Below are 23,609 nucleotides of genomic sequence, written 5' to 3'. Positions count from 1 at the left end.
GGGTTTCAAAACAGGGGTTTTAAATTAGGGTTAGGGTTTCAAACTAGGGTTTTACATTAGGTTTAGGGTTTCAAACTAGGGTTTCAAATTAGGGTTTGGGTTTCAATTTGAGGTTTTACATTAGGATTAGGTTTACAAACTAGGGTTTTACATTAGGGTTAGGGTTTCAAACTATGGTTTCAAATTAGGTTTGGGGTTTCAAACTAGGGTTTTACATTAGGGTTAAGGTTTCAAACTAGGGTTTGACATTAGGGTTAGGGTTTCAAACTAGGGTTTGACATTAGGGTTAGTGCTTCAAACTAGGGTTTTACATTAAGGTAAGGGTTTCAAACTATGGTTTTACATTAGGGTTAGGGTTACAAAGTAGGGTTTAACGTTAGGGTTAGGGTTTCAAACTAGGGTTTTACATTAGGGTTAATGCTTCAAACTAGGGTTTTACATTAGGGTTACGCTTTCAAACTAGGGTTTTACATTAGGGTTAGGCTTTTAAACTAGGGTTTCAAATTAGGGTTAGAGTTTCAAACTAGGGTTTTACATTATTGTTACTGCTTCAAACTAGGGTTTTACATTAGGGTTAGGGTTTCAAAACAGGGGTTTAAAATTAGGGTTAGGGTTTTACATTATTGTTACTGCTTCAAACTAGGGTTTTACATTAGGGTTAGGGTTTCAAAACAGGGGTTTAAAATTAGGGTTAGGGTTTTACATTATTGTTACTGCTTCAAACTAGGGTTTTACATTAGGGTTAGGGTTTCAAAACAGGGGTTTAAAATTAGGGTTAGGGTTTCACACTAGGGTTTCACATTATTGTTAGGGTTTCAAACAAGGGTTTTACATTAGGGTTACTGCTTCAAACTAGGGTTTTACATTAGGGTTACGCTTTCAAACTAGGGTTTTACATTAGGGTTAGGGTTTCAAACTAGGGTTTCAAATTAGGGTTAGAGTTTCAAACTCAGGGGTTTTACATTAGGGTTAGGGTTTCACACTAGGGTTTTACATTAGGGTTAGGGTTTCAAACTAGGGTTTTACATTAGGGTTAGTGCTTCAAACTAAGGTTTTACATTAGGGTTAGGGTTTCAAACTAGGGTTTTACATTAAGGTTAGGGTTTCAAACTAGGGTTTTACATTAGGGTTAGGGTTACAAATTAGGGTTTTACATTAGGGTTACAGTTTTAAAGTAGGGATTTACATTAGGGTTAGGGTTTCAAACTAGGTTTTCAATTTAGGGTTAGGGTTACAAATTAGGGTTTTACATTAGGGTTACAGTTTCAAACTAGGGATTTACATTAGGGTTAGGGTTTCAAACTAGGGTTTTACATTAGGGTTAGTGCTTCAAACTAAGGTTATACATTAGGGTTAGGGTTTCAAACTAGGGTTTATCATTAGGGTTAGGGTTTCAAACTAGGGTTCTAAATTAGGGTTAGTGTTTCAAACTAGGGTTTAACGTTAGGGTTAGGGTTTCAAACTAGGGTTTTACATTAGGGTTAATGCTTCAAACTAGGGTTTTACATTAGGGTTACGCTTTCAAACTAGGATTTTACATTAGGGTTAGGGTTTCAAACTAGGGTTTCAAATTAAGGTTAGTGTTTCAAACTAGGGTTTTATATTAGGGTTAAGGTTTCAAACGAGGGTTTCAAATTAGGGTTAGGGTTTCAAACTAAGGTTTTACATTAATGTTAGGGTTTCAAACTAGGGTTTCAAATTAGGGTTAGGGTTTCAAACTAGGGTTTATCATTAGTGTTAGGGTTTCAAACTAGGGTTTTACATTAGGGTTAGGGTTTCAAACAAGGGTTTTACATTAGGGTTAGTGCTTCAAACTAAGTTTTTACATTTAGGGTTAGGGTTTCAAACTAGGGTTTATCATTAGGGTTAGGGTTTAAAAATAGGGTTTTACATTAGGGTTAGGGTTTCAAACTAGGTTTTCAATTTAGGGTTAGGTTTTCAATTTAGGGTTTATAATTAGGGTTAGGGTTTCAAACTAGGGTTTTACATTAGGGTTAATGCTTTAAACTAGGGTTTTACATTAGGGTTACGCTTTCAAACTAGGGTTTTACATTAGGGTTAGGGTTTCAAACTAGGGTTTCAAATTAGGGTTAGAGTTTCAAACTAGGGTTCCAAATTTTGGTTAGAGTTTCAAACTAGGGTTTTACATTAGGGTTACTGCTTCAAACTAGGGTTTTACATTAGGGTTAGGGTTTCAAAACAGGGGTTTAAAATTAGGGTTAGGGTTTCACACTAGGGTTTTACTTTAGGGTTAGGGTTTCAAACTAGGGTTTAACATTAGGGTTAGGGTTCCAAACTAGGGTTTTACATTAGGGTTAGGGTTTCAAACAAGGGTTTTACATTAGGGTTAGGGTTTCAAACTAGGGTTTCAAATTAGGGTTAGGGTTTCAAACTAGGGTTTTATATTAGGGTTAAGGTTTCAAAAAAGGGTTTCAAATTAGGGTTAGGGTTTCAAACTAGGGTTTTACATTAGGGTTAGTGTTTCAAACTAGGGTTTCAAATTAGGGTTAGGGTTTCAAACTAGGGTTTTACTTTAAGGTTTGGGTTTCAAACTAGGGTTTTACATTAGGGTTAGGGTTACAAATTAGGGTTTTACATTAGGGTTAGGCTTTCAAACTAGGGTTTTACATTAGGGTTAGGGTTTCAAACTAGGGTTTCAATTTAGGGTTAGGGTTTCAAACTAGGGTTTATCATTAGGGTTAATGTTTCAAAATAGGGTTTTAGATTAGGGTTAGGGTTTCAAACTAGGGTTTTACATTAGGGTTAGTGCTTCAAACTAAGGTTATACATTAGGGTTAGGGTTTCAAACTAGGGTTTATCATTAGGGTTAGGGTTTCAAAATAGGGTTTTACATTAGGGTTAGGGTTTCAAACTAGGGTTTAACATTAGGGTTAGGGTTCCAAACTAGGGTTTTACATTAGGGTTAGGGTTTCAAACAAGGGTTTTACATTAGGGTTAGGGTTTCAAACTAGGGTTTCAAATTAGGGTTAGGGTTTCAAACTAGGGTTTTATATTAGGGTTAAGGTTTCAAACTAGGGTTTCAAATTAGGGTTAGGGTTTCAAACTAGGGTTTCAAATTAGTGTTAGGGTTTCAAACAAGGGTTTTACATTAGGGTTAGGGTTTCAAACAAGGGTTTTACAATAGGGTTAGGGTTTCAAAACAGGGGTTTTAAATTAGGGTTAGGGTTTCAAACTAGGGTTTTACATTAGGTTTAGGGTTTCAAACTAGGGTTTCAAATTAGGGTTTGGGTTTCAATTTGAGGTTTTACATTAGGATTAGGTTTACAAACTAGGGTTTTACATTAGGGTTAGGGTTTCAAACTATGGTTTCAAATTAGGTTTGGGGTTTCAAACTAGGGTTTTACATTAGGGTTAGGGTTTCAAACTAGGGTTTGACATTAGGGTTAGGGTTTCAAACTAGGGTTTGACATTAGGGTTAGTGCTTCAAACTAGGGTTTTACATTAAGGTAAGGGTTTCAAACTATGGTTTTACATTAGGGTTAGGGTTACAAAGTAGGGTTTAACGTTAGGGTTAGGGTTTCAAACTAGGGTTTTACATTAGGGTTAATGCTTCAAACTAGGGTTTTACATTAGGGTTACGCTTTCAAACTAGGGTTTTACATTAGGGTTAGGCTTTTAAACTAGGGTTTCAAATTAGGGTTAGAGTTTCAAACTAGGGTTTTACATTATTGTTACTGCTTCAAACTAGGGTTTTACATTAGGGTTAGGGTTTCAAAACAGGGGTTTAAAATTAGGGTTAGGGTTTTACATTATTGTTACTGCTTCAAACTAGGGTTTTACATTAGGGTTAGGGTTTCAAAACAGGGGTTTAAAATTAGGGTTAGGGTTTTACATTATTGTTACTGCTTCAAACTAGGGTTTTACATTAGGGTTAGGGTTTCAAAACAGGGGTTTAAAATTAGGGTTAGGGTTTCACACTAGGGTTTCACATTATTGTTAGGGTTTCAAACAAGGGTTTTACATTAGGGTTACTGCTTCAAACTAGGGTTTTACATTAGGGTTACGCTTTCAAACTAGGGTTTTACATTAGGGTTAGGGTTTCAAACTAGGGTTTCAAATTAGGGTTAGAGTTTCAAACTCAGGGGTTTTACATTAGGGTTAGGGTTTCACACTAGGGTTTTACATTAGGGTTAGGGTTTCAAACTAGGGTTTTACATTAGGGTTAGTGCTTCAAACTAAGGTTTTACATTAGGGTTAGGGTTTCAAACTAGGGTTTTACATTAAGGTTAGGGTTTCAAACTAGGGTTTTACATTAGGGTTAGGGTTACAAATTAGGGTTTTACATTAGGGTTACAGTTTTAAAGTAGGGATTTACATTAGGGTTAGGGTTTCAAACTAGGTTTTCAATTTAGGGTTAGGGTTACAAATTAGGGTTTTACATTAGGGTTACAGTTTCAAACTAGGGATTTACATTAGGGTTAGGGTTTCAAACTAGGGTTTTACATTAGGGTTAGTGCTTCAAACTAAGGTTATACATTAGGGTTAGGGTTTCAAACTAGGGTTTATCATTAGGGTTAGGGTTTCAAACTAGGGTTCTAAATTAGGGTTAGTGTTTCAAACTAGGGTTTAACGTTAGGGTTAGGGTTTCAAACTAGGGTTTTACATTAGGGTTAATGCTTCAAACTAGGGTTTTACATTAGGGTTACGCTTTCAAACTAGGATTTTACATTAGGGTTAGGGTTTCAAACTAGGGTTTCAAATTAAGGTTAGTGTTTCAAACTAGGGTTTTATATTAGGGTTAAGGTTTCAAACGAGGGTTTCAAATTAGGGTTAGGGTTTCAAACTAAGGTTTTACATTAATGTTAGGGTTTCAAACTAGGGTTTCAAATTAGGGTTAGGGTTTCAAACTAGGGTTTATCATTAGTGTTAGGGTTTCAAACTAGGGTTTTACATTAGGGTTAGGGTTTCAAACAAGGGTTTTACATTAGGGTTAGTGCTTCAAACTAAGTTTTTACATTTAGGGTTAGGGTTTCAAACTAGGGTTTATCATTAGGGTTAGGGTTTAAAAATAGGGTTTTACATTAGGGTTAGGGTTTCAAACTAGGTTTTCAATTTAGGGTTAGGTTTTCAATTTAGGGTTTATAATTAGGGTTAGGGTTTCAAACTAGGGTTTTACATTAGGGTTAATGCTTTAAACTAGGGTTTTACATTAGGGTTACGCTTTCAAACTAGGGTTTTACATTAGGGTTAGGGTTTCAAACTAGGGTTTCAAATTAGGGTTAGAGTTTCAAACTAGGGTTCCAAATTTTGGTTAGAGTTTCAAACTAGGGTTTTACATTAGGGTTACTGCTTCAAACTAGGGTTTTACATTAGGGTTAGGGTTTCAAAACAGGGGTTTAAAATTAGGGTTAGGGTTTCACACTAGGGTTTTACTTTAGGGTTAGGGTTTCAAACTAGGGTTTAACATTAGGGTTAGGGTTCCAAACTAGGGTTTTACATTAGGGTTAGGGTTTCAAACAAGGGTTTTACATTAGGGTTAGGGTTTCAAACTAGGGTTTCAAATTAGGGTTAGGGTTTCAAACTAGGGTTTTATATTAGGGTTAAGGTTTCAAAAAAGGGTTTCAAATTAGGGTTAGGGTTTCAAACTAGGGTTTTACATTAGGGTTAGTGTTTCAAACTAGGGTTTCAAATTAGGGTTAGGGTTTCAAACTAGGGTTTTACTTTAAGGTTTGGGTTTCAAACTAGGGTTTTACATTAGGGTTAGGGTTACAAATTAGGGTTTTACATTAGGGTTAGGCTTTCAAACTAGGGTTTTACATTAGGGTTAGGGTTTCAAACTAGGGTTTCAATTTAGGGTTAGGGTTTCAAACTAGGGTTTATCATTAGGGTTAATGTTTCAAAATAGGGTTTTAGATTAGGGTTAGGGTTTCAAACTAGGGTTTAACATTAGGGTTAGGGTTTCAAACTAGGGTTTTACATTAGGGTAAGGGTTTCAAAAAAGGGTTTTACATTAGCTATAGGGTTTCAAACAAGGGTTTTACATTAAGGTAAGGGTTTCAAACTAGGTTTTCAAATTAGGGTTAGGGTTTCAAACTAGGGTTTTATATTAGGGTTAGGGTTTCAAACTAGGGTTTCAAAATAGGGTTTTACATTAGGGTAAAGGTTTCAAACAAGGGTTTTACATTAGGGTTAGGGATTCAAAACAGGGAATTAAAATTAGGGTTAGGGTTTCAAACTCGGGTTTTAAATTAGGGTTTGGGTTTCAAACTAGGGTTTTACATTACGGTTAGGGTTTCAAACTAGGGTTTCAAATTAGGCTTAGGGTTTCAAACTAGGGTTTTACATTAGGGTTAGTGTTTCAAACAAGGGTTTTACATTAGGTTTAGTTTTTCAAAATGGGTTTAAAATTAGGGTTAGGGTTTCAAACTAGGGTTTTACATTAAGGTTATGGTTTCAAACTAGGGTTTTACATTAGGGTTTGGGTTAGAAATTAGGATTTTACATTAAGGTTAGGGTATCAAACTAGGGTTTTACATTAGGGTTAGGGTTTCAAATTAGGTATTCAATTTAGGTTTAGAAGTTCAAACTAGGGTCTATCATTAGGGTTAGGGTTTCAAACTAGGGTTTTACATTAGAGTTAGGGTTTCAAACTACGTTTTCAATTTAGGGTTAGGGTTTCAAAATAGGGTTTATCATTAGGGTTAGGGTTTCAAACTAGGGTTTTTTCTTTAGGGTTAGGGTTTCAAACTAGGGTTTAACATTATGGTTAGGGTTTCAAACTAGGGTTTTACATTAGGGTTACGCTTTCAAACTAGGGTTTTACATTAGGGTTAATGCTTCAAACTAGGGTTTTACATTAGGGTTACGCTTTCAAACTAGGGTTTTACATTAGGGTTAGGGTTTCAAACTAGGGTTTTAAAATTAGGGTTTCAAATTAGGGTTTCAAATTTGGGTTAGAGTTTCAAACTAGGGTTTTACATAAGGGTTACTGCTTCAAACTAGGGTTTCAAATTTGGGTTAGAGTTTCAAACTAGGGTTTTACATTAGGGTTACTGCTTCAAACTAGGGTTTTACATTAGGGTTAGGGTTTCAAAACAGGGGTTTAAAATTAGGGTTAGGGTTTCACACTAGGGTTTTACATTAGGGTTAGGGTTTCAAACTAGGGTTTAACATTAGGGTTAGGGTTCCAAACTAGGGTTTTACATTAGGGTTAGGGTTTCAAACAAGGGTTTTACATTAGGGTTAGGGTTTCAAACTAGGGTTTCAAATTAGGGTTAGGGTTTCAAACTAGGGTTTTATATTAGGGTTAAGGTTTCAAACTAGGGTTTCAAATTAGGGTTAGGGTTTCAAACTAGGGTTTCAAATTAGTGTTAGGGTTTCAAACAAGGGTTTTACATTAGGGTTAGGGTTTCAAACAAGGGTTTTACAATAGGGTTAGGGTTTCAAAACAGGGGTTTTAAATTAGGGTTAGGGTTTCAAACTAGGGTTTTACATTAGGTTTAGGGTTTCAAACTAGGGTTTCAAATTAGGGTTTGGGTTTCAATTTGAGGTTTTACATTAGGATTAGGTTTACAAACTAGGGTTTTACATTAGGGTTAGGGTTTCAAACTATGGTTTCAAATTAGGTTTGGGGTTTCAAACTAGGGTTTTACATTAGGGTTAGGGTTTCAAACTAGGGTTTGAAATTAGGGTTAGTGCTTCAAACTAGGGTTTTACATTATTGTTACTGCTTCAAACTAGGGTTTTACATTAGGGTTAGGGTTTCAAAACAGGGGTTTAAAATTAGGGTTAGGGTTTCACACTAGGGTTTCACATTAGTGTTAGGGTTTCAAACAAGGGTTTTACATTAGGGTTACTGCTTCAAACTAGGGTTTTACATTGGGGTTACGCTTTCAAACTAGGGTTTTACATTAGAGTTAGGGTTTCAAACTAGGGTTTCAAATTAGGGTTAGAGTTTCAAACTCAGGGGTTTTACATTAGGGTTAGGGTTTCACACTAGGGTTTTACATTAGGGTTAGGGTTTCAAAATAGGGTTTTACATTAGGGTTAGTGCTTCAAACTAAGGTTTTACATTAGGGTTAGGGTTTCAAACTAGGGTTTTACATTAAGGTTAGGGTTTCAAACTAGGGTTTTACATTAGGGTTAGGGTTACAAATTAGGGTTTTACATTAGGGTTACAGTTTCAAACTAGGGATTTACATTAGGGTTAGGGTTTCAAACTAGGTTTTCAATTTAGGGTTAGGGTTACAAATTAGGGTTTTACATTAGGGTTACAGTTTCAAACTAGGGATTTACATTAGGGTTAGGGTTTCAAACTAGGGTTTTACATTAGGGTTAGTGCTTCAAACTAAGGTTTTACATTAGGGTTAGGGTTTCAAACTAGGGTTTATCATTAGGGTTAGGGTTTCAAACTAGGGTTCTAAATTAGGGTTAGGGTTTCAAACTAGGGTTAAACGTTAGTGTTAGGGTTTCAAACTAGGGTTTTACATTAGGGTTAATGCTTCAAACTAGGGTTTTACATTAGGGTTACGCTTTCAAACTAGGATTTTACATTAGGGTTAGGGTTTCAAACTAGGGTTTCAAATTAGGGTTAAGGTTTCAAACGAGGGTTTCAAATTAGGGTTAGGGTTTCAAACTAAGGTTTTACATTAATGTTAGGGTTTCAAACTAGGGTTTCAAATTAGGGTTAGGGTTTCAAACTAGGGTTTATCATTAGTGTTAGTGTTTCAAACTAGGGTTTTACATTAAGGTTAGAGTTTCAAACTAGGGTTTTACATTAGGGTTAGGGTTTCAAACAAGGGTTTTACATTAGGGTTAGTGCTTCAAACTAAGTTTTTACATTTAGGGTTAGGGTTTCAAACTAGGGTTTATCATTAGGGTTAGGGTTTAAAAATAGGGTTTTACATTAGGGTTAGGGTTTCAAACTAGGTTTTCAATTTAGGGTTAGGTTTTCAATTTAGGGTTTATAATTAGGGTTAGGGTTTCAAACTAGGGTTTTACATTAGGGTTAATGCTTCAAACTAGGGTTTTACATTAGGGTTACGCTTTCAAATTAGGGTTTCAAATTAGGGTTAGAGTTTCAAACTAGGGTTTCAAATTTTGGTTAGAGTTTCAAACTAGGGTTTTACATTAGGGTTACTGCTTCAAACTAGGGTTTTACATTAGGGTTAGGGTTTCAAAACAGGGGTTTAAAATTAGGGTTAGGGTTTCACACTAGGGTTTTACATTAGGGTTAGTGCTTCAAACTAAGGTTTTACATTAGGGTTAGGGTTTCAAACTAGGGTTTTACATTAAGGTTAGGGTTTCAAACTAGGGTTTTACATTAGGGTTAGGGTTACAAATTAGGGTTTTACATTAGGGTTACAGTTTCAAACTAGGGATTTACATTAGGGTTAGGGTTTCAAACTAGGTTTTCAATTTAGGGTTAGGGTTACAAATTAGGGTTTTACATTAGGGTTACAGTTTCAAACTAGGGATTTACATTAGGGTTAGGGTTTCAAACTAGGGTTTTACATTAGGGTTAGTGCTTCAAACTAAGGTTTTACATTAGGGTTAGGGTTTCAAACTAGGGTTTATCATTAGGGTTAGGGTTTCAAACTAGGGTTCTAAATTAGGGTTAGGGTTTCAAACTAGGGTTTAACGTTAGGGTTAGGGTTTCAAACTAGGGTTTTACATTAGGGTTAATGCTTCAAACTAGGGTTTTACATTAGGGTTACGCTTTCAAACTAGGATTTTACATTAGGGTTAGGGTTTCAAACTAGGGTTTCAAATTAGGGTTAGTGTTTCAAACTAGGGTTTTATATTAGGGTTAAGGTTTCAAACGAGGGTTTCAAATTAGGGTTAGGGTATCAAACTAAGGTTTTACATTAATGTTAGGGTTTCAAACTAGGGTTTCAAATTAGGGTTAGGGTTTCAAACTAGGGTTTATCATTAGTGTTAGGGTTTCAAACTAGGGTTTTACATTAAGGTTAGAGTTTCAAACTAGGGTTTTACATTAGGGTTAGGGTTTCAAACAAGGGTTTTACATTAGGGTTAGTGCTTCAAACTAAGTTTTTACATTTAGGGTTAGGGTTTCAAACTAGGGTTTATCATTAGGGTTAGGGTTTAAAAATAGGGTTTTACATTAGGGTTAGGGTTTCAAACTAGGTTTTCAATTTAGGGTTAGGTTTTCAATTTAGGGTTTATAATTAGGGTTAGGGTTTCAAACTAGGGTTTTACATTAGGGTTAATGCTTCAAACTAGGGTTTTACATTAGGGTTACGCTTTCAAACTAGGGTTTTACATTAGGGTTAGGGTTTCAAACTAGGGTTTTAAAATTAGGGTTTCAAATTAGGGTTTCAAATTAGGGTTAGAGTTTCAAACTAGGGTTTCAAATTTTGGTTAGAGTTTCAAACTAGGGTTTTACATTAGGGTTACTGCTTCAAACTAGGGTTTTACATTAGGGATAGGGTTTCAAAACAGGGGTTTAAAATTAGGGTTAGGGTTTCACACTAGGGTTTTACTTTAGGGTTAGGGTTTCAAACTAGGGTTTAACATTAGGGTTAGGGTTCCAAACTAGGGTTTTACATTAGGGTTAGGGTTTCAAACAAGGGTTTTACATTAGGGTTAGGGTTTCAAACGAGGGTTTCAAATTAGGGTTAGGGTTTCAAACTAGGGTTTTATATTAGGGTTAAGGTTTCAAACTAGGGTTTCAAATTAGGGTTAGGGTTTCAAACTAGGGTTTTACATTAGGGTTAGTGTTTCAAACTAGGGTTTCAAATTAGGGTTAGGGTTTCAAACTAGGGTTTTAAATTAGGGTTAGTGCTTCAAACTAAGGTTTTACATTAGGGTTAGGGTTTCAAACTAGGGTTTTACTTTAAGGTTAGGGTTTCAAACTAGGGTTTTACATTAGGGTTAGGGTTACAAATTAGGGTTTTACATTAGGGTTAGGCTTTCAAACTAGGGTTTTACATTAGGGTTAGGGTTTCAAACTAGGGTTTCAATTTAGGGTTAGGGTTTCAAACTAGGGTTTATCATTAGGGTTAGGGTTTCAAAATAGGGTTTTAGATTAGGGTTAGGGTTTCAAACTAGGGTTTAACATTAGGGTTAGGGTTTCAAACTAGGGTTTTACATTAGGGTAAGGGTTTCAAACAAGGGTTTTACATTAGCTATAGGGTTTCAAACAAGGGTTTTACATTAAGGTAAGGGTTTCAAACTAGGTTTTCAAATTAGGGTTAGGGTTTCAAACTAGGGTTTTATATTAGGGTTAGGGTTTCAAACTAGGGTTTTATATTAGGGTTAGGGTTTCAAACTAGGGTTTCAAAATAGGGTTTTACATTAGGGTTAGGGATTCAAAACAGGGAATTAAAATTAGGGTTAGGGTTTCAAACTCGGGTTTTAAATTAGGGTTTGGGTTTCAAACTAGGGTTTTACATTACGGTTAGGGTTTCAAACTAGGGTTTCAAATTAGGCTTAGGGTTTCAAACTAGGGTTTTACATTAGGGTTAGTGTTTCAAACAAGGGTTTTACATTAGGTTTAGTGTTTCAAAATGGGTTTAAAATTAGGGTTAGGGTTTCAAACTAGGGTTTTACATTAAGGTTAGGGTTTCAAACTAGGGTTTTACATTAGGGTTAGTGTTAGAAATTAGGATTTTACATTAAGGTTAGGGTATCAAACTAGGGTTTTACATTAGGGTTAGGGTTTCAAATTAGGTATTCAATTTAGGTTTAGAAGTTCAAACTAGGGTCTATCATTAGGGTTAGGGTTTCAAACTAGGGTTTTACATTAGGGTTAGGGTTTCAAACTACGTTTTCAATTTAGGGTTAGGGTTTCAAAATAGGGTTTATCATTAGGGTTAGGGTTTCAAACTAGGGTTTTTTCTTTAGGGTTAGGGTTTCAAACTAGGGTTTAACATTATGGTTAGGGTTTCAAACTAGGGTTTTACATTAGGGTTACGCTTTCAAACTAGGGTTTTACATTAGGGTTAGGGTTTCAAAACAGGGGTTTCAAATTAGGGTTAGAGTTTCAAACACAGGGGTTTTACATTAGGGTTACTGCTTCAAACTAGGGTTTTACATAAGGGTTAGGGTTTCAAAACAGGGGTTTAAAATTAGGGTTAGGGTTTCACACTAGGGTTTCACACTAGGGTTTTACATTAGGGTTAGGGTTTCAAACAAGGGTTTCAAATTAGGCTTAGGGTTTCAAACTAGGGTTTTACATTAGGGTTAGGGTTTCAAACAAGGGTTTTACATTAGGGTTAGGGTTTCAAAACAGGGGTTTAAAATTAGGGTTAGGGTTTCACAATAGGGTTTTACATTAGGTTTAGGGTTTCAAAATAGGGTTTAACATTAGGGTTAGGGTTTCAAACTAGGGTTTCAAATTAGGGTTAGTGTTTCAAACTAGGGTTTTACATTAGGGTTAGGGTTTCAAACAAGGGTTTCAAATTAGGCTTAGGGTTTCAAACTAGGGTTTTACATTAGGGTTAGGGTTTCAAACTAGGGTTTGAAATTAGGGTTAGTGCTTCAAACTAGGGTTTTACATTATTGTTACTGCTTCAAACTAGGGTTTTACATTAGGGTTAGGGTTTCAAAACAGGGGTTTAAAATTAGGGTTAGGGTTTCACACTAGGGTTTCACATTAGTGTTAGGGTTTCAAACAAGGGTTTTACATTAGGGTTACTGCTTCAAACTAGGGTTTAACATTAGGGTTACGCTTTCAAACTAGGGTTTTACATTAGAGTTAGGGTTTCAAACTAGGGTTTCAAATTAGGGTTAGAGTTTCAAACTCAGGGGTTTTACATTAGGGTTAGGGTTTCACACCAGGGTTTTACATTAGGGTTAGGGTTTCAAAATAGGGTTTTACATTAGGGTTAGTGCTTCAAACTAAGGTTTTACATTAGGGTTAGGGTTTCAAACTAGGGTTTTACATTAAGGTTAGGGTTTCAAACGAGGGTTTTACATTAGGGTTAGGGTTACAAATTAGGGTTTTACATTAGGGTTACAGTTTCAAACTAGGGATTTACATTAGGGTTAGGGTTTCAAACTAGGTTTTCAATTTAGGGTTAGGGTTACAAATTAGGGTTTTACATTAGGGTTACAGTTTCAAACTAGGGATTTACATTAGGGTTAGGGTTTCAAACTAGGGTTTTACATTAGGGTCAGTGCTTCAAACTAAGGTTTTACATTAGGGTTAGGGTTTCAAACTAGGGTTTATCATTAGGGTTAGGGTTTCAAACTAGGGTTCTAAATTAGGGTTAGGGTTTCAAACTAGGGTTAAACGTTAGGGTTAGGGTTTCAAACAAGGGTTTTACATTAGGGTTAATGCTTCAAACTAGGGTTTTACATTAGGGTTACGCTTTCAAACTAGGATTTTACATTAGGGTTAGGGTTTCAAACTAGGGTTTCAAATTAGGGTTAAGGTTTCAAACGAGGGTTTCAAATTAGGGTTAGGGTTTCAAACTAAGGTTTTACATTAATGTTAGGGTTTCAAACTAGGGTTTCAAATTAGGGTTAGGGTTTCAAACTAGGGTTTATCATTAGTGTTAGGGTTTCAAACTAGGGTTTTACATTAAGGTTAGAGTTTCAAACTAGGGTTTTACATTAGGGTTAGGGTTTCAAACAAGGGTTTTACATTAGGGTTAGTGCTTCAAACTAAGTTTTTACATTTAGGGTTAGGGTTTCAAACTAGGGTTTATCATTAGGGTTAGGGTTTAAAAATAGGGTTTTACATTAGGGTTAGGGTTTCAAACTAGGTTTTCAATTTAGGGTTAGGTTTTCAATTTAGGGTTTATAATTAGGGTTAGGGTTTCAAACTAGGGTTTTACATTAGGGTTAATGCTTCAAACTAGGGTTTTACATTAGGGTTACGCTTTCAAATTAGGGTTTCAAATTAGGGTTAGAGTTTCAAACTAGGGTTTCAAATTTTGGTTAGAGTTTCAAACTAGGGTTTTACATTAGGGTTACTGCTTCAAACTAGGGTTTTACATTAGGGTTAGGGTTTCAAAACAGGGGTTTAAAATTAGGGTTAGGGTTTCACACTAGGGTTTTACATTAGGGTTAGTGCTTCAAACTAAGGTTTTACATTAGGGTTAGGGTTTCAAACTAGGGTTTTACATTAGGGTTAGGGTTACAAATTAGGGTTTTACATTAGGGTTACAGTTTCAAACTAGGGATTTACATTAGGGTTAGGGTTTCAAACTAGGTTTTCAATTTAGGGTTAGGGTTACAAATTAGGGTTTTACATTAGGGTTACAGTTTCAAACTAGGGATTTACATTAGGGTTAGGGTTTCAAACTAGGGTTTTACATTAGGGTTAGTGCTTCAAACTAAGGTTTTACATTAGGGTTAGGGTTTCAAACTAGGGTTTATCATTAGGGTTAGGGTTTCAAACTAGGGTTCTAAATTAGGGTTAGGGTTTCAAACTAGGGTTTAACGTTAGGGTTAGGGTTTCAAACTAGGGTTTTACATTAGGGTTAATGCTTCAAACTAGGGTTTTACATTAGGGTTACGCTTTCAAACTAGGATTTTACATTAGGGTTAGGGTTTCAAACTAGGGTTTCAAATTAGGGTTAGTGTTTCAAACTAGGGTTTTAAATTAGGGTTAAGGTTTCAAACGAGGGTTTCAAATTAGGGTTAGGGTTTCAAACTAAGGTTTTACATTAATGTTAGGGTTTCAAACTAGGGTTTCAAATTAGGGTTAGGGTTTCAAACTAGGGTTTATCATTAGTGTTAGGGTTTCAAACTAGGGTTTTACATTAAGGTTAGAGTTTCAAACTAGGGTTTTACATTAGGGTTAGGGTTTCAAGCAAGGGTTTTACATTAGGGTTAGTGCTTCAAACTAAGTTTTTACATTTAGGGTTAGGGTTTCAAACTAGGGTTTATCATTAGGGTTAGGGTTTAAAAATAGGGTTTTACATTAGGGTTAGGGTTTCAAACTAGGTTTTCAATTTAGGGTTAGGTTTTCAATTTAGGGTTTATAATTAGGGTTAGGGTTTCAAACTAGGGTTTTACATTAGGGTTAATGCTTCAAACTAGGGTTTTACATTAGGGTTACGCTTTCAAACTAGGGTTTTACATTAGGGTTAGGGTTTCAAACTAGGGTTTTAAAATTAGGGTTTCAAATTAGGGTTTCAAATTAGGGTTAGAGTTTCAAACTAGGGTTTCAAATTTTGGTTAGAGTTTCAAACTAGGGTTTTACATTAGGGTTACTGCTTCAAACTAGGGTTTTACATTAGGGTTAGGGTTTCAAAACAGGGGTTTAAAATTAGGGTTAGGGTTTCACACTAGGGTTTTACTTTAGGGTTAGGGTTTCAAACTAGGGTTTAACATTAGGGTTAGGGTTCCAAACTAGGGTTTTACATTAGGGTTAGGGTTTCAAACAAGGGTTTTACATTAGGGTTAGGGTTTCAAACTAGGGTTTCAAATTAGGGTTAGGGTTTCAAACTAGGGTTTTATATTAGGGTTAAGGTTTCAAACTAGGGTTTCAAATTAGGGTTAGGGTTTCAAACTAGGGTTTTACATTAGGGTTAGTGTTTCAAACTAGGGTTTCAAATTAGGGTTAGGGTTTCAAACTAGGGTTTTAAATTAGGGTTAGTGCTTCAAACTAAGGTTTTACATTAGGGTTAGGGTTTCAAACTAGGGTTTTACTTTAAGGTTAGGGTTTCAAACTAGGGTTTTACATTAGGGTTAGGGTTACAAATTAGGGTTTTACATTAGGGTTAGGCTTTCAAACTAGGGTTTTACATTAGGGTTAGGGTTTCAAACTAGGGTTTCAATTTAGGGTTAGGGTTTCAAACTAGGGTTTATCATTAGGGTTAGGGTTTCAAAATAGGGTTTTAGATTAGGGTTAGGGTTTCAAACTAGGGTTTAACATTAGGGTTAGGGTTTCAAACTAGGGTTTTACATTAGGGTAAGGGTTTCAAACAAGGGTTTTACATTAGCTATAGGGTTTCAAACAAGGGTTTTACATTAAGGTAAGGGTTTCAAACTAGGTTTTCAAATTAGGGTTAGGGTTTCAAACTAGGGTTTTATATTAGGGTTAGGGTTTCAAACTAGGGTTTCAAAATAGGGTTTTACATTAGGGTAAAGGTTTCAAACAAGGGTTTTACATTAGGGTTAGGGATTCAAAACAGGGAATTAAAATTAGGGTTAGGGTTTCAAACTCGGGTTTTAAATTAGGGTTTGGGTTTCAAACTAGGGTTTTACATTACGGTTAGGGTTTCAAACTAGGGTTTCAAATTAGGCTTAGGGTTTCAAACTAGGGTTTTACATTAGGGTTAGTGTTTCAAACAAGGGTTTTACATTAGGTTTAGTGTTTCAAAATGGGTTTAAAATTAGGGTTAGGGTTTCAAACTAGGGTTTTACATTAAGGTTAGGGTTTCAAACTAGGGTTTTACATTAGGGTTAGGGTTAGAAATTAGGATTTTACATTAAGGTTAGGATATCAAACTAGGGTTTTACATTAGGGTTAGGGTTTCAAATTAGGTATTCAATTTAGGTTTAGAAGTTCAAACTAGGGTCTATCATTAGGGTTAGGGTTTCAAACTAGGGTTGTACATTAGGGTTAGGGTTTCAAACTACGTTTTCAATTTAGGGTTAGGGTTTCAAAATAGGGTTTATCATTAGGGTTAGGGTTTCAAACTAGGGTTTTTTCTTTAGGGTTAGGGTTTCAAACTAGGGTTTAACATTATGGTTAGGGTTTCAAACTAGGGTTTATCATTAGGGTTAGGGTTTAAAAATAGGGTTTTACATTAGGGTTAGGGTTTCAAACTAGGTTTTCAATTTAGGGTTAGGTTTTCAATTTAGGGTTTATAATTAGGGTTAGGGTTTCAAACTAGGGTTTTACATTAGGGTTAATGCTTCAAACTAGGGTTTTACATTAGGGTTACGCTTTCAAACTAGGGTTTTACATTAGGGTTAGGGTTTCAAACTAGGGTTTTAAAATTAGGGTTTCAAATTAGGGTTTCAAATTAGGGTTAGAGTTTCAAACTAGGGTTTCAAATTTTGGTTAGAGTTTCAAACTAGGGTTTTACATTAGGGTTACGCTTTCAAACTAGGATTTTACATTAGGGTTAGGGTTTCAAACTAGGGTTTCAAATTAGGGTTAGTGTTTCAAACTAGGGTTTTAAATTAGGGTTAAGGTTTCAAACGAGGGTTTCAAATTAGGGTTAGGGTTTCAAACTAAGGTTTTACATTAATGTTAGGGTTTCAAACTAGGGTTTCAAATTAGGGTTAGGGTTTCAAACTAGGGTTTATCATTAGTGTTAGGGTTTCAAACTAGGGTTTTACATTAAGGTTAGAGTTTCAAACTAGGGTTTTACATTAGGGTTAGGGTTTCAAACAAGGGTTTTACATTAGGGTTAGTGCTTCAAACTAAGTTTTTACATTTAGGGTTAGGGTTTCAAACTAGGGTTTATCATTAGGGTTAGGGTTTAAAAATAGGGTTTTACATTAGGGTTAGGGTTTCAAACTAGGTTTTCAATTTAGGGTTAGGTTTTCAATTTAGGGTTTATAATTAGGGTTAGGGTTTCAAACTAGGGTTTTACATTAGGGTTAATGCTTCAAACTAGGGTTTTACATTAGGGTTACGCTTTCAAACTAGGGTTTTACATTAGGGTTAGGGTTTCAAACTAGGGTTTTAAAATTAGGGTTTCAAATTAGGGTTTCAAATTAGGGTTAGAGTTTCAAACTAGGGTTTCAAATTTTGGTTAGAGTTTCAAACTAGGGTTTTACATTAGGGTTACTGCTTCAAACTAGGGTTTTACATTAGGGTTAGGGTTTCAAAACAGGGGTTTAAAATTAGGGTTAGGTTTTCACACTAGGGTTTTACTTTAGGGTTAGGGTTTCAAACTAGGGTTTAACATTAGGGTTAGGGTTCCAAACTAGGGTTTTACATTAGGGTTAGGGTTTCAAACAAGGGTGTTACATTAGGGTTAGGGTTTCAAACTAGGGTTTCAAATTAGGGTTAGGGTTTCAAACTAGGGTTTTATATTAGGGTTAAGGTTTCAAACTAGGGTTTCAAATTAGGGTTAGGGTTTCAAACTAGGGTTTTACATTAGGGTTAGTGTTTCAAACTAGGGTTTCAAATTAGGGTTAGGGTTTCAAACTAGGGTTTTAAATTAGGGTTAGTGCTTCAAACTAAGGTTTTACATTAGGGTTAGGGTTTCAAACTAGGGTTTTACTTTAAGGTTAGGGTTTCAAACTAGGGTTTTACATTAGGGTTAGGGTTACAAATTAGGGTTTTACATTAGGGTTAGGCTTTCAAACTAGGGTTTTACATTAGGGTTAGGGTTTCAAACTAGGGTTTCAATTTAGGGTTAGGGTTTCAAACTAGGGTTTAACATTAGGGTTAGGGTTTCAAAATAGGGTTTTAGATTAGGGTTAGGGTTTCAAACTAGGGTTTAACATTAGGGTTAGGGTTTCAAACTAGGGTTTTACATTAGGGTAAGGGTTTCAAACAAGGGTTTTACATTAGCTATAGGGTTTCAAACAAGGGTTTTACATTAAGGTAAGGGTTTCAAACTAGGTTTTCAAATTAGGGTTAGGGTTTCAAACTAGGGTTTTATATTAGGGTTAGGGTTTCAAACTAGGGTTTCAAAATAGGGTTTTACATTAGGGTAAAGGTTTCAAACAAGGGTTTTACATTAGGGTTAGGGTTTCAAACTAGGGTTTTACATTAGGGTTAGTGCTTCAAACTAAGGTTTTACATTACGGTTAGGGTTTCAAACTAGGGTTTCAAATTAGGCTTAGGGTTTCAAACTAGGGTTTTACATTAGGGTTAGTGTTTCAAACAAGGGTTTTACATTAGGTTTAGTGTTTCAAAATGGGTTTAAAATTAGGGTTAGGGTTTCAAACTAGGGTTTTACATTAAGGTTAGGGTTTCAAACTAGGGTTTTACATTAGGGTTAGGGTTAGAAATTAGGATTTTACATTAAGGTTAGGGTATCAAACTAGGGTTTTACATTAGGGTTAGGGTTTCAAATTAGGTTTTCAATTTAGGTTTAGAGGTTCAAACTAGGGTCTATCATTAGGGTTAGGCTTTCAAACTAGGGTTTTACATTAGGGTTAGGGTTTCAAACTACGTTTTCAATTTAGGGTTAGGGTTTCAAAATAGGGTTTATCATTAGGGTTAGGGTTTCAAACTAGGGTTTTTTCTTTAGGGTTAGGGTTTCAAACTAGGGTTTAACATTATGGTTAGGGTTTCAAACTAGGGTTTTACATTAGGGTTACGCTTTCAAACTAGGGTTTTACATTAGGGTTAGGGTTTCAAACTAGGGTTTCAAATTAGGGTTAGAGTTTCAAACTAGGGTTTTACATAAGGGTTAGGGTTTCAAAACAGGGGTTTAAAATTAGGGTTAGGGTTTCACACTAGGGTTTCACACTAGGGTTTTACATTAGGGTTAGGGTTTCAAACAAGGGTTTCAAATTAGGCTTAGGGTTTCAAACTAGGGTTTTACATTAGGGTTAGGGTTTCAAACAAGGGTTTTACATTAGGGTTAGGGTTTCAAAACAGGGGTTTAAAATTAGGGTTAGGGTTTCACAATAGGGTTTTACATTAGGTTTAGGGTTTCAAAATAGGGTTTAACATTAGGGTTAGGGTTTCAAACTAGGGTTTCAAATTAGGGTTAGTGTTTCAAACTAGGGTTTTACATTAGGGTTAGGGTTTCAAACAAGGGTTTCAAATTAGGCTTAGGGTTTCAAACTAGGGTTTAACATTAGGGTTAGGGTTTCAAACAAGGGTTTTACATTAGGGTTAGCGTTTCAAAACATGGGTTTAAAATTAGGGTTAGGGTTTCACACTAGGGTTTTACATTAGGTTTAGGGTTTCAAAATACGGTTTAACATTAGGGTTAGGGTTTCAAACTAAGGTTTCAAATTAGGGTTAGTGTTTCAAACTAGGGTTTTATATTAGGGTTAAGGTTTCAAACGAGGGTTTCAAATTAGGGTTAGGGTTTCAAACTAAGGTTTTACATTAATGTTAGGGTTTCAAACTAGGGTTTCAAATTAGGGCTAGGGTTTCAAACTAGGGTTTATCATTAGTGTTAGGGTTTCAAACTAGGGTTTTACATTAAGGTTAGAGTTTCAAACTAGGGTTTTACATTAGGTTTGGGTTTCAAACAAGGGTTTTACATTAGGGTTAGTGCTTCAAACTAAGGTTTTACATTTAGGGTTAGGGTTTCAAACTCGGGTTTATCATTAGGGTTAGGGTTTCAAACTAGGGTTTTACATTAGGGTTAGGGTTTCAAACTAGGTTTTCAATTTAGGGTTAGGTTTTCAATTTAGGGTTTATAATTAGGGTTAGGGTTTCAAACTAGGGTTTTACATTAGGGTTAATGCTTCAAACTAGGGTTTTACATTAGGGTTACGCTTTCAAACTAGGGTTTTACATTAGGGTTAGGGTTTCAAACTAGGGTTTAAAAATTAGGGTTTCAAATTAGGGTTTCAAATTTGGGTTAGAGTTTCAAACTAGGGTTTTACATTAGGGTTACTGCTTCAAACTAGGGTTTTACATTAGGGTTAGGGTTTCAAAACAGGGGTTTAAAATTAGGGTTAGGGTTTCACACTAGGGTTTTACATTAGGGTTAGGGTTTTAAACTAGGGTTTAACATTAGGGTTAGGGTTCCAAACTAGGGTTTTACATTAGGGTTAGGGTTTCAAACAAGGGTTTTACATTAGGATTAGGGTTTCAAACTAGTGTTTCAAATTAGGGTTAGGGTTTCAAACTAGGGTTTTATATTAGGGTTAAGGTTTCAAACTAGGGTTTCAAATTAGGGTTAGGGTTTCAAACTAGGGTTTCAAATTAGTGTTAGGGTTTCAAACAAGGGTTTTACATTAGGGTTAGGGTTTCAAACAAGGGTTTTACAATAGGGTTAGGGTTTCAAAACAGGGGTTTTAAATTAGGGTTAGGGTTTCAAACTAGGGTTTTACATTAGGTTTAGGGTTTCAAACTAGGGTTTCAAATTAGGGTTTGGGTTTCAATTTGAGGTTTTACATTAGGATTAGGTTTACAAACTAGGGTTTTACATTAGGGTTAGGGTTTCAAACTATGGTTTCAAATTAGGTTTGGGGTTTCAAACTTGGGTTTTACATTAGGGTTAGGGTTTCAAACTAGGATTTGACATTAGGGTTTGTGCTTCAAACTAGGGTTTTACATTAGGGTTAGGGTTTCAAACTAGGGTTTTACATTAAGGTAAGGGTTTCAAACTATGGTTTTACATTAGGGTTAGGGTTACAAAAAAGGGTTTAACGTTAGGGTTAGGGTTTCAAACTAGGGTTTTACATTAGGGTTAATGCTTCAAACTAGGGTTTTACATTAGGGTTACGCTTTCAAACTAGGGTTTTACATTTGGGTTAGGCTTTTAAACTAGGGTTTCAAATTAGGGTTAGAGTTTCAAACTAGGGTTTTACATTAGGGTTACTGCTTCAAACTAAGGTTTTACATTAGGGTTAGGGTTTCAAAACAGGGGTTTAAAATTAGGGTTAGGGTTTCACACTAGGGTTTTACATTAGGGTTAGGGTTTCAAACTAGGGTTTAACATTAGGGTTAGGGTTCCAAACTAGGGTTTTACATTAGGGTTAGGGTTTCAAACAAGGGTTTTACATTAGGGTTAGGGTTTCAAACTAGGGTTTCAAATTAGGGTTAGGGTTTCAAACTAGGGTTTTATATTAGGGTTAAGGTTTCAAACTAGGGTTTCAAATTAGGGTTAGGGTTTCAAACTAGGGTTTCAAATTAGTGTTAGGGTTTCAAACAAGGGTTTTACATTAGGGTTAGGGTTTCAAACAAGGGTTTTACAATAGGGTTAGGGTTTCAAAACAGGGGTTTTAAATTAGGGTTAGGGTTTCAAACTAGGGTTTTACATTATGTTTAGGGTTTCAAACTAGGGTTTCAAATTAGGGTTTGGGTTTCAATTTGAGGTTTTACATTAGGATTAGGTTTACAAACTAGGGTTTTACATTAGGGTTAGGGTTTCAAACTATGGTTTCAAATTAGGTTTGGGGTTTCAAACTAGGGTTTTACATTAGGGTTAGGGTTTCAAACTAGGGTTTGACATTAGGGTTAGTGCTTCAAACTAGGGTTTTACATTAGGGTTAGGGTTTCAAACTAGGGTTTTACATTAAGGTAAGGGTTTCAAACTATGGTTTTACATTAGGGTTAGGGTTACAAAGTAGGGTTTAACGTTAGGGTTAGGTTTTCAAACTAGGGTTTTACATTAGGGTTAATGCTTCAAACTAGGGTTTTACATTAGGGTTACGCTTTCAAACTAGGGTTTTACATTAGGGTTAGGCTTTTAAACTAGGGTTTCAAATTAGGGTTAGAGTTTCAAACTAGGGTTTTACATTATTGTTACTGCTTCAAACTAGGGTTTTACATTAGGGTTAGGGTTTCAAAACAGGGGTTTAAAATTAGGGTTAGGGTTTCACACTAGGGTTTTACATTAGGGTTAGGGTTTCAAACAAGGGTTTTACATTAGGGTTAGGGTTTCAAACTAGGGTTTCAAATTAGTGTTAGGGTTTCAAACTAGGGTTTTATATTATGGTTAAGGTTTCAAAGTAGGGTTTCAAATTAGGGTTAGGGTTTCAAACTAGGGTTTTACATTAGGGTTAGGGTTTCAAATTCGGGTTTCAAATTAGGGTTAGGGTTTAAACTAGGATTTACATTAGGGTTAGTGCTTCAAACTAAGGTTTTACATAAGGGTTAGGATTTCAAACTAGGGTTTTACATTAAGGTTAGGGTTTCAAACTAGGGTTTTACATTAGGGTTAGGGTTTCAAACTAGGGTTTCAATTTAGGGTTAGGGTTTCAAACTAGGGTTTATCATTAGGGTTAGGGTTTCAAAGTAGGGTTTTACATTAGGGTTAGGGTTTCAAAGTAGGGTTTTACATTAGGGTTAGGCTTTCAAACTAGGGTTTTATATTAGCGTTCGGGTTATAAACTAGGGTTTTATATTATGGTTAGGGTTACAAACTAGGGTTTTACATTAGGGTTAGGGTTTCAAAACAGGGGTTTAAAATTAGGGTTAGGGTTTCAAAACAGGGGTTTAAAATTAGGGTTAGGGTTTCACACTAGGGTTTTACATTAGGGTTAGGGTTTCAAACTAGGGTTTTACATTAGGGTTAGTGCTTCAAACTAAGGTTTTACATTAGGGTTAGGGTTTCAAACTAGGGTTTTACATTAAGGTTAGGGTTTCAAACTAGGGTTTTACATTAGGGTTAGGGTTACAAATTAGGGTTTTACATTAGGGTTACAGTTTCAAACTAGGGATTTACATTAGGGTTAGGGTTTCAAACTAGGTTTTCAATTTAGGGTTAGGGTTACAAATTAGGGTTTTACATTAGGGTTACAGTTTCAAACTAGGGATTTACATTAGGGTTAGGGTTTCAAACTAGGGTTTTACATTAGGGTTAGTGCTTCAAACTAAGGTTTTACATTAGGGTTAGGGTTTCAAACTAGGGTTTATCATTAGGGTTAGGGTTTCAAACTAGGGTTCTAAATTAGGGTTAGGGTTTCAAACTAGGGTTTAAAATTAGGGTTAGGGTTTCAAAACAGGGGTTTAAAATTAGGGTTAGGGTTTCAAACTAGGGTTTTACATTAGGGTTATTACTTTAAACTAAGGTTTTACATAAGGGTTAGGGTTTCAAACTAGGGTTTCAAATTAGGGTTAGAGTTTCAAA

The sequence above is a fragment of the Vanacampus margaritifer genome, chromosome 8, assembly GCF_051991255.1.
Source record: "Vanacampus margaritifer isolate UIUO_Vmar chromosome 8, RoL_Vmar_1.0, whole genome shotgun sequence".
In the NCBI taxonomy this organism is placed as follows: Eukaryota; Metazoa; Chordata; class Actinopteri; order Syngnathiformes; family Syngnathidae; genus Vanacampus; species Vanacampus margaritifer.
The sequence above is the reverse complement of the archived record's forward strand: the minus strand, read 5'-3'. Positions refer to the sequence as shown.